Source organism: Lonchura striata, chromosome 4, assembly GCF_050655825.1.
Source record: "Lonchura striata isolate lonStrDom1 chromosome 4, ASM5065582v1, whole genome shotgun sequence".
NCBI lineage: Eukaryota > Metazoa > Chordata > Aves > Passeriformes > Estrildidae > Lonchura > Lonchura striata.
In genome coordinates, this window is record NC_140706.1 from 14,155,203 (window position 1) to 14,172,485 (window position 17,283).

Below are 17,283 nucleotides of genomic sequence, written 5' to 3' on the forward strand. Positions count from 1 at the left end.
AAAGCAGAGTTACTGTACAGTTTTTCAAAACTGTTTCAAGATGTCAGTAAAATAATCACTGATATTTGAAAAATCTCAACTGACATTCAGCTCAGCATCTACAATTCAATTTCCTCCCTGTCTACAAACAGGCAGGTATAGAAGTCCCATTTTCCCCATGTATAGGTTTTAATTGGCCACAAACTAATCAGAAGCTATATTGTTATCAATAGAGCCCCATGGGGTAAGAGAGAGGCATTTTAAAACCCAAAGTGATCTTTTCCTTGGTTCTCTTTCTCAGATTCCTCCCAACTGTGGCTGCTTCCTGCCTGTCTACTCCTGTTAACCTTCAGCTTCTCTTTCTTCACAGCAGCTGGTAGGACTTAGGCGTATTTTCTCCCTTTTGCCATGCCCCTTTCACCCTGCCTTTGCTGCAGCTCTAACTCTTACACCTTGATTAAAGGGTGAGAGAGTAGTGGCAAAGTGCAGTAACTGAACAAGAGGCCGTGCATTATGAAACTCTCTGCTGACACCATCTCACCATGCAAATTAAACAGCTGATCCTCCTTATCTAAATAAATAAGCTGGCTGGGAGAATGAGATCTTATTTGTTTGCAGACTTCAGTGCTCTGGGATACTGGCAAATACAGTATTAAAACAATCCCAATGTTTTTAAATATTTTCTTTAATCTGTAGAAGCAAATCTGTTTTGCTCACAAGTCTCATCAGCTGCAAACACTGTAAACACCCCATCTGACACCTTCCTGTTAGTCCTAAGGTCATGCTTCATACAGCATAATTCTTAGTATCGTTATGTTGATGCACATCTAACTCACAAGCTGTACAGGTTCTGAAAATTTGTAGCTGGATAGTCCCAAAGAATTCAAATAAAAATATAGTCAAAGTTCTTACTGCTCTTTTCAAAATAGGAAGAGCTTTTTACAACTGAATGTAACACCCTTGTTTATCATTTTCCCAATAGTCTACGTTTCTTATTGCAAAGTAATGACACAGGAGAGTACTATTTTGGTATACTAGGTAGCAGAATGAAGACAGTTTAGAGTAGAGCTGCAATACATGCAACTGACTTTTTTTGTTTCCCTTAATATACTATTGCAAAATATTGCAGAAGAGTTTTCATGTCAGTACAGGACAAGCAAACCACATCCTCCTATTGCCCATGCCAAGGTCTCTGCTAGCATACACCAGAGGTATTATTTCTTATTTCCAGTCATAAAAGGTGAGGAGAAAAGAATAACTACTTTATCTATAGACCGCACACATCACAGTGCACTTGGAATATCAAGACACACTCCCAAGAGACCTTATTGGGAGTTATTAATGTGACTAATGTGTTTCTGTATCAGCTGTTTGTTTAACTGAGCATTGCCATTGCATTTTGCACTGGCTGCTCACTGCATACATAGATGTTCATTGTTCTGACTCCAGGCTTTGTTCCCTTCTTTCACACATTGAAAAAGTTTTCCACAAACTGAGTGTTTATGTGTTGAGTGCAGTACTCCATGGACTTTAGGGTCTAATGGAGTGTGAGACGGGGCCTGTGGTTTTTCATCTTGTTTTCAGCTGTACAAACATCATGTACTTTTCCCTTCCTTTTAGAGGCCAGTCTATGGCCTGCTAAAACACCAGCACACAGCAACACAGTTGCTGAGACTTTACAAGTCAAACTGGGAGGACCTGATGCCATTCACCTTAACACCAAACATATTGACAATGTTTATTTTCTCTGCTCCAGCCTCAGCTCTCAAATAAACATATCAGTGGCTGATTTTCAGTGCTCCTCTGAAGAAAAGCCTAAAAGAGTATCTCTCTCATTGTCAATAACAAGTATGAACTGCTCTCAGACTAAAAGCAGGGGCAGGGAGGAGAGGGGGCCAAGGCACATCATGAAGATATAAACAAAGGAAAAGATTAGTTCCTCTCTTATAAGCCTTTTTAAAAACTGTTTTTTATTTCAGGACAGTTTTTGATATAAGCAGGGTCCTTGCTTTGCTTTTGCACTTTACACTTTGTGAAATCCCAAAGGGACTTGAACTAGTTTGGTTGGTACTTTGTATATTTTTTAGCATGCGCACCTTGCCTCTGGGAAAAACCATTTATTAAATTGCTGTTCTGCATTGATGACATACAGATTTACTTTTCTCTTCATCAAGAAAATTCTGTAGCTGCCTTGAAAAAAATTCTCTCTTTAATATGACAACTCCTAGATGTGCATGAAGCTTTAAATTAGCAAGGGAAAATGACTACCAGAATTCAACATAGATGCAGCAATTCAGCAATGTACAATTCTAGTTAGAAAAGGAAAATCCAATCACAAATCTGTACTTTTGGCACAAAACCACAGCCAAAATATGTTATTGTTTTACAACACAAGCAGCAGGAAATTTAAAGCCTTTTTAAAGAAATTTTTACAAAGGTAAAAATTCAGAGATAACTTAGTGAATGCAAATGGGGTTCACGTTCTTAATTGCTAGACAACAAACATCCTTGGGTCATTTGTGGTGCATTTGTTATACTGCAGATGGAGTACTGAAAAACTATTTTAACCCTTTCTTGTGGTATTTTGTCTCTTAGGTTCTTTACCTCACTAGTCATGAGAAACATGGTTTTTTGGGACTGGATTTGTGGCAGCTACTTTTCAAACACTTCAGGAAGCCTGGCCTGCCTCTGCAGGGAGCACAAACTGAGAACAGGCAAACTGATGATGAGAGAAACCTAAATGAAAATATAAAAAAAGTCATCACACAAGAGGTCACCTTCTTTTCTTTTGTACATTTATTTTTAAAAATATATGTAAAAGCATAAATGTGTTCATTTCTCTTCCTTTTCCCATAATCTCTCTTTCTATTTTAGTGCCTTCCCCTTCCTTTTTTCCATTTTTAAAAATAGGAAAGATAATAATAATTGTATTCAGACCAAAATCTTTCAAACTCACTGAGTATTGACATGTTGGTAATTAAGGTCTCAGCTCTCCTGTTGTGACTTTTATTAAAGTCAATTTATATCTGTCAGATCTTGGCAGTGCATGAAAATTCCCAATAGGAATACTAGCAGCATATTTCTCCCATCATCATTAGTTGTGTGTCATTAATTTGATAATGTATCAGAAGCATTTGATAGCCCTAGAGACTGGCACATTCAATCCAGGGCTTCTGTAAGTGACAGGAGCTATTTAAGAGCAAACACATTCATCTAGAGCCCAGGTGCACACATACAGCCCCACTGAGCCACAGCTTTTCTTGAGGATTTGCTCTCAATCCAGGTGCACGTTTTATGTGTCTGAACTCGGGTATGTTTTGAGGATTACCACAAAATTTGTCTGGCATTTCTAACCGAATATTTTGGGAAATTTTAGGTAAGAATTCCAAAACTGGACGTGTACTGAAAAAGGTGTAGCTGTTTTACTAATACACTTCAAAACAGTATTGGAAAACTGAGTTTTCACAGAGAAGTAAGGCAATGTTTTCAAAAAGCCCAGCTTTTTCCTACTTCACAGGGGATCAGAGGTGGAGCCTCTGTAACACCCTTCAACTGGCAACAGTACTATGAAAAGTGATGAAATAGCTGTAAAGCTAAACTGTTTCAAACTTTCATTGTATTGTTCACCCTAATGTTCAAAGCTGAGTGACTAAATATAATGCTTGTATGCAGCAAAAATAATTACTTATTAACAGCACCACAGGGGCTTCTTAATTTCAGAAGGCACATACTCTGCCTTCCTCCCAGTTAAGCTCTATGCTGTGGGAAACTGATTTCACAAACTGGAACAGCTCTCAGCAAGAAAAGTTGTAGGAGACAGATTAAGATCTTCCTCTACTACTGACCTTCAGTATAGTAAGAGATTATCTTTGAATGAAAGTATATCTAATCTCAAAAGGAAGATGGAATAGGAAATTACTGCTTACTGAAGCTAAGAACGAGGCAGTTTCAGTTTCCATGACCATTTTATTTTCTTATTTATGGTGTCTTTCGATACATTCTAGTGCATTGAGGAGAGGAGAGGAGAGGAGAGGAGAGGAGAGGAGAGGAGAGGAGAGGAGAGGAGAGGAGAGGAGAGGAGAGGAGAGGAGAGGAGAGGAGAGGAGAGGAGAGGAGAGGAGAGGAGAGGAGAGGAGAGGAGAGGAGAGGAGAGGAGAGGAGAGGAGAGGAGAGGAGAGGAGAGGAGAGGAGAGGAGAGGAGAGGAGAGGAGAGGAGAGGAGAGGAGAGGAGAGGAGAGGAGAGGAGAGGAGAGCTGTTTCCCAGTGTTTCTCTCTCCAGTGCCTACAAGGCCTCACAGCAACTCTGAGCTCAAGCTTATCCTGAGCTCAAGAGCATTAAAAAGCTGAGCCTGACCCAGGCTGTAAAGGGTCACCATGCCCATTATAGACAGAAATCAGACTTTATTCCACTCCTTATTCCAATAAAGTAACCGCTAATTTCCATTAATAAATTAAAGATGTTCCTGATGTAAAAACTTCCTGAACCACATCTCTCCCTGCATTAAACTTTCTGTGCCCTAAAAAAAAAAACAGTGGCAAGTACCTGACAATGTGTATGGATAATTTGCTTTTTCAGAAGATGATTGTAGTACTAGCAGGGGTATTGACTTTAAAGTTAGAGATTTTGAGTGTCTGTTTCAGTCTTGAAAAGCCCCACCCACTAGCACCTTCAGACTGTCTTCCCTTTCCCTTTCCCTTTCCCTTTCCCTTTCCCTTTCCCTTTCCCTTTCCCTTTCCCTTTCCCTTTCCCTTTCCCTTTCCCTTTTCCCCAAAGCCACTCAGAAAACAACGTTACTGGTTTTTTATTTTCCTGCTGTGAACATAATTCATTTTCAGCTCCTCTGATATCAATGTGAATTGGTCTGTAGCTGAAATATTTTTGAACCTGAATGGAAAGGAAGGTTCCTACCCAAGGTAATACAACTCCTCATAAGCAATCCTCCTTTGCTTCAAGTCCTGCTGTAAGGCACCAATCTGCAATAACAGACCCCTATTACTATTCCAAGAAATGGCTCATGCTCATGGTCTGGGGTGAGTGGGAGCTGAGCAGAAAGAACTGTAGGCTGGGAGATTCTCTGGCCATCATTACCCTGTTCTGCAACAGAACTCACATCTCTACCACGTGAGCAATGCCATCCCTTCTCCTCCACCACCCCAGTGTCTGTGCAGCCACAGGGCTGAGGCACAGGTGGCTTTCCCAGGCATATGTGGAGCATTCTGCTAGGATGACACACAGAGGCCATTTGGCAGCTTTCACCCTTCCTTGGTCTCACCCCACTGCCTGCATCTGACCTCCCACTGGTGGCTCTGTGCCACAGCTGGACTCCACCATGCAGCAGAGGGACATCGTGTCAGCAGTCCTCTGACCCACAGATTTTCTTTGTCTCATTAGGAACATGTCCTTATTCCTTCTCACGCTTATTTTGTTCCTGGATCACAGGAGCTTAAACCAGCACATTTTATAGAAATTCAGTTGTTACTATTAGTGGCATTGAAAAGCAGCATGAGTTTCTATTACAGTTAACCGATTTCAGAGATTTTAAAGCATTCCTTAGGATGAAGAAAGAAGAAAAATTTTTCAGTGTAAGGAGATTTTTCAGCCTGGTATTCAGGCACTCAAAGAGAAACAATTTAGTTTTAATTGGTGTAACATCATAATTGTGAATAACTTCATTGCAGGCATAAAAAAATCAAGAGTTTATTGGTTTTATGTGGTGATTTTCCTGATCCTGCTCCTGTTTAATAAAGAATAAAGCTACTCATTTTTTGAAATAAAAATGTTTAATAAGTTTTGCTGGAGCTGCAAAAACAGCTATCATTCACAGGTACCTGCTTACTCTTGCTGAAGACTTTAACATCCATTTATTGCTAAGGATTGATAGCAGGAGCTCGTAATGGATATGCTGACAGTTTCCTAGCTACATTTCTAGCCAAGTATCTCTTTTTATATCTTGGCCTTAAATATAATGAATCATAATTCTTCCACATTGAAATGCTGATTCACATCTAGTGAGTTTGTTTTGGCTAGCTTATGGGCTTTTATAAGTACCTCAAAATCACACTGGGTATATAACTTTCACTGTGACAATAGGAGGTTTTAGCTCTGGAGAGTGCAGATCCGGCGTTATTCCACCATACCCAGTGGAGCAGCCGGAGGTGAGGGCAGCAGATATTATTAAAATTTTGAGAGGGCACTAAATTAATTTCTGATTTGGTAGACCCCCTAAGCTGAGTGTTGTTTTTGAAAGAAGTAGCCTGGGACATTGTGAACAATGTGTTATACAGCAGAGCAGTTACACTCTAGGGCTGTTATGCTTTGCATTTCATGTGAGACCACAGGATATAGCAAGAAGTGAACTGCATCAGTTAAATGAGAAACAATCTTATAAAATACTTATCTCATTGTCAGACCTATCTGAACAACTTATTTTCCCCTATAAAGAGACCAAGAGATTTAGTTGCAGCTTCAAAAAATTTCTTACTCTATAATATCCCTTCATCTCTGCTTTTCACAGAAGTAAAAGTATATTTTTAAAATGCAAATTACGTAGGCTTTGCCTTTTACTCTTGTGTTTAATGCAGGGTCAAACATATCACTGGCACTAAGATAAACATTCATAATAATAACCAGACAGTGGTAAAATGCTAACCCTTCAGTGGGACAAACAGGAATACTTTCATCTCTTTTTATACAGGGGATGCTCTATTGTTATTCTTCAAGTCATGGCATCAAAGGAAGCCTGAAAGTCTTAGGAGGCTGCTTCATATTTCTAGACTGTAATCCTCTTTGCTCCTTTGTGATTTTCTCAGAATCCCCAAGAGAACTTCATAGGAAAACATGACTATTTTTTAAGCCTTTTATTAGGATATTTTGCCTATCTCATTTATGTAGTCACCTCTCATTTCTTGTCACTTGATGTAGGAGTTTCCCTGTGCATCATTTCAACATGTAGAATTTCAAAGTAGGTTTCAAGAGCACAATTCACATCACTGATTCTTACAAAGACCTGACCTTTTAACTTGCCTGTTACTTGCCATTGTCAGATATTTGCCAATATTTTTCAAGAGATGTCATCATCTCTCCTTCTTGCTATTTGCTTGAAATTAAATTTAGAGATTAAACTTAGATTAAATTTGTCTTCTCTTTACCAGACAGAATTCATTCTAACCTGTGTGCAGTGGAAGATTTTTTTTTTAAATATTAGTTTTCCTGCTTATATTTTGAATTTTCAGTAGAGAAAAAAGCATAACTATCCCATTTTCAGTCATTCTCAAACTGTTCAAACCCTCAACACATGATTTCCACTCTAAGCATGATGACCATGTGTTGCAAGTTGATGTGCCAATATGCTTTGTAGTGAAAATGGCATAAATCTATAGCCGAAGGTTATGTCATAATTGTAGCTCTGTTTCTTCTTTAAAAAAAGTTTCCAACACCACAAATTTAATTTCCAGAAACTTAGGAAATTAAAGAGGAAAAAACAACAAAACAAACAAATAAACAAAAAATACCAGAAAACACACAAAAATTACCCACCTAACTGAAGCCTATATTAGAAGGTGCAAAAATTTTAACTGGAAGAATCAAGAGCTACTTGAAAGTCAGGAAATGGCAGCTCACAGTTACCCTGTGGTATATCAACACATGATCACAGGCTGCTTCTCCTTCTCTAGGAGGGACTTACACACAGCAGAGCAGAGTCAAAGCTTCTTGAATAATCATATTGAAGCGCTTGATTTTACAAACAAAACACCAGCCTTACCTGGATGTTTCTTTGTTACCTTGTTAGATTATACAGGATAAAAACCAAACCCAAATGTTCAAGAGCACAAGGTAGATGATTTGTACTGCAGGACAAAATTTGAGATGAGCACTTTACAAGTGTGGGTTAGATGCCAAAGTATTAACCCGTTCAGGATCTGTGTCTGACCACCCAGCGACAGCAGAGGAATGGGATGGTGTTGCAGATGAGCATCCAGGATATAGGATCAAAAGAGATGTATAGAAATAAGGCTGCATGTGTGTTGCAGATGTTACTGGAGTTTTGGGTTCCTGATCCCCTTGTTTGTTTGCTTTTAAAATATCTATGGCTCTTGTAGGGCATGAGCAAGCTGATCGTAGTGCAGATACACACAACAGTTGCACCAGTTTCACCAAAACGAGTGAAATCCTGAGACTGCATTTCAGATTAACAAAGAAAACTCACCAAGTATGAGGATGAAACAACTTTAAGAGGAACAGAGATTCTTTAAGAAAACACTAGGTAGCCTTACCCTTAAGCTGCTATATATCAGCAGTAGAAACCTGCAGGCAGGGAGTTATACAGAAAAATTTTGACTGTAGTTGCTATAAATTTGGACATTTTGAGAAAGGTTTAACTTATATGTTGAAAGGAAATTAAACCAGAACATTAAAAATTGGTTTTCTCATCTAGAAAAAATGTGCTTTTGGGTATAAGAGCATGGATGCAGCCATTTTGAAACACACTTTGCAGTATGCTGCTTCTAGACATAGCTAGGAACAGAGAAATAAGGAAAGAGTGTAATAAATGTGATTATATATACAAATTATTTTTTCCCACCTGTGTCACTCAAATTCAGCATGTTTTTTGGGTAATATATATCAGATCATTGTGTTTTATGGCCTAAAATATAACTTTGCTGACCAAGCTAAAGTGAAAACATATATTAGAAGACTTAATTCCTCATCTATACTCATTTTAAAGTCTGAAAATCTCATAGATAGTTTAACTTGAAATATTTTTTAATTTGAAATACTATTCCATTATTTTGATTCAGCATCTCTAAGAAAATGTCCTTGCTGGCAAACTTAAATCTGTTAGTATCATTCATTTATTTTTCTTAGCAATGTCATGTAGAGCACATATATTTAGGGATGTGTGGTGGAATTTTATCTCCTCAAATGCCCTTCATGGCCTCATAACATTTGTACAAGTCACAGTAGTACGCACATGACTACTTCAGCATTTACTGGCTTCTGAGTTCATGCAGCAAACCAGTTCTAGCCTCAAACTATAGTCATAAATGCAAATACAGTGGGTTTGTGCTCTAATATGAAATCACTAGGCAGAAATGAAGTTTTTCTACTATTGTATCATGCCAAAGAATAATGGAGTTGATATGTAAATCTAATGACTTGTCAGATTGGATATTTGAGGTAGGCAATAGATGTATCAAAGGAAACCACCAGTCCCCCAAAAAAGTATTAAGTTATGAAAAAAACTCATATTTCTGCCACATGAAAAATTTTACTAATAAACCATGTCCTTTCTACCTTATTCAAAGCACTGCCATGCAAAACCAGGTTCCACATTCACTTGTAGATCTGTTTTGGGAGTGATGCTTAGTACTGCTGGGATTGATATCCCTGGTTTAGCAGTGCTGTTCCACTGTGGTTTGCGCTTTGCACTGAGATCAGAGAGGGCACCTCTGGCACAGGATTGTCATCACCCTGCCTGGTACCTGCCCGTGGCTGATTGTACTATGGCCAGTAAAAGACAAAACAAGTCATTGGAAATTCCCTGTTAAAGAGACTCTGGTGAGAAAAACATTAACAGGAGATATGCAAATACTTCCTTTTTGAACTTGTGGCTGAGCCTATTGATTCCCCAGCTTGTTTCTGCTCTCCTTCTGCTTCTAATAATCATTTTCTGTGCAGTTGCAGTAAGTTTGACTGAATGCTTGTTCATCCAGGAGGGTTGCATGAATTCCTTCTACATGACAAGTTTGTTTGGTGCTCATTTAACCTGAGTACAGGGTTTTCAGGAGGACATAGTCTAAGACCATGCTGCAGGCAATTAACCATGTGTTTAAATCCCTTTCAACAAAACACTAAACCTATTTCTTTTGATGGAACATATACATATTTTTATAAGTTCATGAGATTTTTTTTTTTCTGAATAGGTTCATGTTCTTTAAATTATGTTAATTAAAATTTGAAATGTTTAAATCCCCAAAATAAAAGGAAGGGTGGGGGAAACACAAGTTAATTTTTGTCTACTCTTTGTTTTTATCTTGAATCAAGTTCAGCAACAGTCACTCCAGAAAAATCTTCCTCAGATCATCTTACAAGAAATCTACTAAATTGAGTCATCACCAAATTTGTATAGGAAAATGAAAAGAGAAATATTAGCAAATATAAGAAAGCAATATTAGATGATACATCCATTTGAATCAAAGCAAAATTTCTCAAGGCAAGCTAAGGGGATTTATTTAGCTTATCCACTGATAGACAAAACTGCAGCACTGCAGCAGTTCCAATGTAATTCTTTCTTTTTTTTGATTTACAATATAAATCACACAAATTCTGCTTTGCCAGATATCAAACATCATGTCATACAGACAGTCCTTAGCTGAGGAAAACTGGCATCCGCTTGTCTGACTCCACAGTAAGAGAAAGTATAAATAAAGCATAAATGATTAATTTAACCTTCCCTCCCTGCCTCCCGTTAACAGCTCAAGGACCCACAGCACACTGTGCTCCTGTGATGTACCAGTGCGGTAGAGCCTGCAAGACTGTGGCTAACCCCTTTCCAAGTACAAACACCTGTAAAAACAAAATTAGCCCTGCCAATATGTCTAAGAAGAAATGCTTTCCAGTAGGTTATAGATATAATATTCACCCCATTCAGGGGAATCCAAACAAAACACAAATGTCTTATTGGGGCAAGAGGATATTAAGAATAATAGACAGATTATATGATAGTTTATTGAAGGCAAAGGAAGAGACATTAGTCATAGTTTTGTTATAAAATGAGACTTAATCAAAGAGGAACGGGTTAGAGGTCATGTGTTCTATTTGTGCTATTATTATTTTTAAATCATTGAGACTTCCATGAGTGGCAAAAGAAATGATCCTGAACAGTAAAAAACAAGCCAGACCTCACTGGAGCACTTCAAGATGAGCCAAGAGAATCCACTGCACGAGCCCTGCTGGCTGTATGCTAATCTTCTTTTTATGTCTTTTTAACAAGGGGTGATTGGAATATAAGATCACCTTTGCCAGAGAAGTTTGTCTCAACAAACCACTAAGCTGTCTGTGGTATTCTTAGTGACGTGCAGCAACCCGATCAGGATATAACTTCTCACAGAAACAACATTGTTCTTTTATGCTGCTCCTTTTCATTTCATTAATTTTTTTTTTTAAGTCAAACAAGATAACTCTAATATGTGTGTTCAACTTTTATTCTAGTTTATTATGAATATTAACTTCCAGATATGTGGCTTTATGCTGAGGAGAGAGGAGAGAGGCTTAAGTCATTCTGTAAGACTGAACACTATGTGATTTACTGTAATAACTGTGCCTTTACAGTAAAGTTTAAAAAATTGCAACCACAACAGTACGTATATATTTTTTATACACAACTAAAGTTTTGCATTTTTAGGCCTTAGAGACATAGGTCAGCATAAAATTTGTAATATATTTGTCTATGGAAGAAAAGTTGCTACCTGCAATAACATTATTAGAATTTTATTTTAAATCTAAGCCCATACAAAAATTTACAGCAGAAAGTTGTTTAGAGTAGTCAGATGTCATTAACACTTGAATGATGAAAATGTCATTAACACTTAGAACAGAAGACAAGAAATCCTTTTTACATTTGTACTAATGATGCCTCATTGACTTAAATGTAAAAATTGTACACAGATCTCAAAATACCTGGTAGATATCAATTTTCATATCAAAACTAAATTTAAAGAGTAGATGCTTCCTTCTATACAGTGAAAAAATATATTGACATTTACCTTAACTCCTTGCCCATGTACTTTTCCGCCTAACTTTTAAAAAATATCTGCATAATTTGCAATGTTTTCTTATTTTATGTAGACAACTTCCACTGCTAAATATCTTGGAAAGAAGCATGTTCCTTTTACTGTCCAGTCTATATTTTTCCTTTTCTAGTTCTTATACTTTTATCCCAAGCTACTTTCCAAGATAGCTGTAGTGTACTTTTGTGTCAGTCATTTTGATTAATCCAGGCTCTTTTTGCTGTCCCCACTTTTTCTTCTGGCTAATTACTATATCATGAAAAATAAGGATTATTTAGTTGATTTGTATTGGAGTCCTATTCTTTGCTGCCTTACTTTTCTTTCTGTTCAAGATCAAAGTTGTTCAAGCTGCCTGCTCTTATCTGACACAGACTAAAATCATCAGGCAGCTGAGTGCCACGAGGCACAAACCACCTAAAAAGCAGCTCCCAGACTTCACAGGCAGGAGGTGAAAGGGTTCCTCCAGTCTGTCCAGTCTTCTGTGAAGCACCACTGGTATCAGCCCAGGATTTCTTAGCCCACTGCACTAACTCAGCAGCACTTAGAAATCCATTTTATTTAAGACTATTCTAAACCAGGACCCTTCTCTGTGTCAGCACTGTTGTTTCATGACAGATTTTCTGTTTTGTTCACTGGTGGAAAAGTTTTGGGTTTCAGCTAAGGAGACAAGAGGCAAGTTCAAAATCCTGTCACATTTGAGAGGATTTGACCTTACTTTGTTCCTTCTTTAATGATCCAGATGGATAGATAGATAGACAGATCGTTATAGTCATGGAACCATTTAGGTTGGAAAAGACCTTTACAGTCATTGGCTCCAATAACCTGGCACTGCCAAAATCTGCCACTAAACCATGCCCCTAAGCACCAAATTTAGACAAGATGATCTAGTTAAAAATATAAGAATTATACTTAGGAAATATTTTTGCTTCAAGAACTTGGCTTTTTAAAAATTTTCACAATAATCCTTCAACAGCAAAGGCATATACATACATTTTTATACACTTATATAGGTCATAGGGATTTATAAGGAAAAGATATGAAGATAGTATAGAATCAGAAAAGAGAAAAAAAGAAAGGAGAAGGAATTTTGAGGCAGACAGGGACAGAGAGTGTTCATAAGGAGTAATGAGTGCCATTGAAAGGACTAACATTAAAATCAAAACCAAACCAACTACTCAGCAACAGTCTTTTGCCTTGATATCTTTGTCTTCTTAAATTATTATGTGTGTATAGTATTTTATTTGTGGTTTTATGAATATGTGCATTACTTAAAGAAGATACCTGGCAGTCTGGATACCAATACCCCAGGGCATTTATTGGCAGTGAGTGGGTAAGTGACCTCCTATGTGAAGTCTATCTGAGTTTACAGTTGTGACAATGTAAAACTGGGAAAACCTTTGGGAAACCTTGTTTTCTTATGGGCAGCATCTCCCATTCTATTACTTCTCTAATTGTTTCTCTACCATGCAAATGAATTTAAGGAATTACAGTTCAAAGAGTTGTGGAGTTACAAATGCTTTTTCTCAGCCCTCATTTCTCCTTCATCATGACTTCAATATTTATAAAAAATTATTCCCCCAATTTGTACTTTAACTTGTCCTTCATACAGGGGATGTTAGTGAGGCAAGAAAGCCTCTGACAGATATTTATTTATCCAAGCCACAGATTATCAGGAGGGGACAGGAACCATTTGGATGTTACCAGGAGGAAGAGCATTTAGAAGCAGCTAGAAGTTTCCTTTGGTTTGTCACCAGCTCCAGTGTTTGAAGATGTAACACACCTCTGAGTGCATTCACCTCTGTCCTGTGGGGACCAGCTGAAGTGTTTCCTGTCAGGGTCCAGTATCAATAGCACTCTGAGGGGTCTCAGTGACCCCTATAGCCTGTGCTCAAGTGGACAAGCAGCCAGATGGTCACACATTTCTGCATTCTTTCAATGTGTTTTTCCAGCATTAGATATACATGGTGTCATCTTTGTCTCGCAGATCTAAAGGGAACAAAGCTCTTGAAGAGCAATTTACATGGCAGGAATCAATATGTGAATCTGAAAAAATTAAATTGTTGTCAACGGAAAGAAAAATCTGGAAAGCTTTTAGGGTTTTTTCTGGGTTTTAAACTCTTGTAAACAATAAGCATATAAGCTGCTTAAAGCCATTATCTTCACAGGGATAGAAACATTCCCATTTATATTATGTGCACTCAAAACAGTCATCTTAGACTGAGTAATCAGTATAATCCTAATAATTTGCAAACAAAATAAGTGCTGTATTCTGGAAATCTTCAACATACCAAATATTTGTTAAAGAAGCTTGAATTTTGAGGACAAGCTGTACACTCCACTTAATGATCTCTAGTGAGAGGAGAGGAGAGGAGAGGAGAGGAGAGGAGAGGAGAGGAGAGGAGAGGAGAGGAGAGGAGAGGAGAGGAGAGGAGAGGAGAGGAGAGGAGAGGAGAGGAGAGGAGAGGAGAGGAGAGGAGAGGAGAGGAGAGGAGAGGAGAGGAGAGGAGAGGAGAGGAGAGGAGAGGAGAGGAGAGGAGAGGAGAGGAGAGGAGAGGAGAGGAGAGGAGAGGAGAGGAGAGGAGAGGAGAGGAGAGGAGAGGAGAGGAGAGGAGAGGAGAGGAGAGGAGAGGAGAGGAGAGGAGAGGAGAGGAGAGGAGAGGAGAGGAGAGGAGAGGAGATACTGTCTACAGGCCATATCTTTGCTTTATGGACTGCAGGCTGCCACAATTAACCTTTCAAAACTACAGTAGATTTCCCAGTGCTTAGAGAGAACAAACCAGGCATACTCTGGTGCTGGTCATATGATGAGTAGTTAATCTCATATCTTCATCCCCATAATATTGCTGTTCAAAAAATATGGAAAAGTACATGCCGCTCTAAGTGAGTTCTGACTGTGTGGAAGATGACAGATTTATGATGTCTTATATTTGAGTAAGAGGAATAGATGGAAAAAAAAAGTTTAGGATCCTCAGACTAGGCAATGGTCTATGGAACAAGACATATATAATATATAGCAGTATTTAACAGAAGTAGTTTTTAATTACAGTGTCTAAGAGAAAGTGCATAAAAATGTCACCATGCATCACTGAGAAAGAAAATCATATATTTATCTGCTCTCTCCCATGACCAATTATATACACAAAATACACCCAAAACCCAGAGATTGGTAGATTCACTTCTGAACTTCACAGACACCCCACCTGGCTTAGCTCTAGAATTAGCTAAACAAACTTCCCTACAGGATCTGGAACCAGCTTTTGTGTCTTGGATATTTAAGAAATAATTAATCATGTTTAATTTTCAATTTTTCAAGCAATGTTTCTTGTTTATGCCCAGGGAGAATTCAGTTTAATTATATATTGCTTCACTTCTCCTAATGACCAGACATTATTTTCAGTGCCAAGGTCTAAAAAAAGGGGACAGATTATAGTCTAACTTGTTCACTCTTGTCTGACTCTTAATTCATAAATAGCCAAAAGCCTGAAAAAATATTTGTATAACTATGTCTGAAAAAAATGTATTTGCTGTTTCTTCTTTCCTCATGTCATGTCAGTCATTCAGCCTTTGCTCAATACTGCTGAATGTATTTTATTAGCTGGAGTGTGTCTGTGTATCAGTTCGGAAGGGTCTGAAAGGTTCACTAAAAGTCTGGCACAGCACATTTGCCAAATATTGTAGATTCATTACAAAATTGAAGATATCACAGCTTGAGACATTTCTCCTCTTTTTTCTATCATCATCTATGTGCTCCTTTCATCTCCTTCCTCCTCCTCTGTGTTCCTCTACTCCTTTAATCTCTCCTGCTCTTCCTTTCCCCATCAGAACAGGAATGTGTGAACATTTATCTGTGTCTTTGCTAGCATGAACATTCTTCCACCCTCTCTCCAACCATTTCCTACCACTTTATGAACAAAAAAATCTCTCAGAAATTAGCACATCTTATTTTCAATCAAAATCTTCTCAGCCTAAAATTCAAAGCTGAATAAAATTCAGCACTCTGAACACTGCATAGGGCCCAAGGTTCAGAAGTGCAACAGTTTTCTAAATGAAATGGAGAACTGGAGAGAAGTAAGTTAAAAGGACACAAGAAACCTCCCTGCTTTGGCACAGCCCCTCCTTGACCCAGCCGTCTGGTATTTGTAAATGTTTTCAATCAATTCCACTTTTTATCATGACTGCCCACATTTCCTAGCCCCAGTTTTGCTGTGAGCAGTGATACATCTGTGCAGCACAGCATGCTGAGGCCCGAGTACCTCTAATTAGGAACTTAACACCTCTAAAACGTTCCGTATGGGCTCATCACAATTCGAATTTGCTGCTATTTCCCCCATGGCTGTGCTGGGCTTAGGTGGCTTCATTGCATGACCTGTGACTTCCAGGTGCCTGTCTTGGTTTTTGGCTTCCTTGCAATCCTGAGTGCTTCTTACAACATGATTATGTCCTTGTTTGCCCCTCCTAGTCTGTTCAAAAATGTTTTGAAGCAGAATACTTTCTCTTCAATGGCTTGAACAACAACTGAAAAATAAAAAGTATGACTTTGATAATGGAGCTATACATATATATATAATGAAAAACAGAGACCGGCTGGATATATGCAGCAGTTATGGCAGAAGGTGCTTCTGTTCCTGTGCAGAGCTGCCTGCAGGTCTCTGGGAAAGCTGGCTGCACATCCCAATTCTGGAAATTTGGGAAGGCTTGACTGCTTGTGGGTGACCACTAGAGGGAAATGTTGCTCTGTTAAAGAGACTACTTTGGAGGAATTTTACTGCATTTTTACCTTTATATCTTTTTTTTTTTTTTTAGAGGAAATATGCAAAACGTATGCTTTACCTTTTAATAATTTGTTCACTGCTTTTTACAAGGGAAAAATTTGAATTTAAACATTAATTTTCTTAAAACAGAGTTATATATTTAACACAGTCCAATTAGAGCGCATGAATCAAGCTTACTGCCCTAAGTGCATGAATCTGTCCTTTCCCTCTAGTTAAAGAATGAACACATTCTGATTCGTTTTTCTTGCTGAAGGTTTACAAAGGGAATATAGTTTCAGTTTTCACTCTCTTCTGAATACAAAGGTTGAAATCTATGAAATACTTTTCTTTCTTATTTTCACAGGTAAAAGTGCTGTGATCCCAGATTAAGAAAATTTCCATCAGTTAAGTTACAGGTTTTTGATTCAGGATACAGCCCTTGTCTCTAAGTCATTAAGTAATTTGTTGAATCATACTGCACTGATAAACTATACTGGGATGTTCCAGTGTACACGGTCATTAAGCACTTTGGAGTGCGTGAGTTCCTGATATGATGTGTCTGCATTTTTAAATAAACACATGCCTGTATTCTCCTGTTGCTTGTGTGCTGCAAGCACCTCCTGTTTGAGTGCCCAGCACAGTGAGACAAATTTCTAAACTCTAATAGCATGGTCAGCAATGAAATGTCCAGAGGAAAGCAATAAAATCAGGTGGTCCCCAAAAATATCTGAAGATCTTAACAAAAAAGTTTCTTCACATGAAA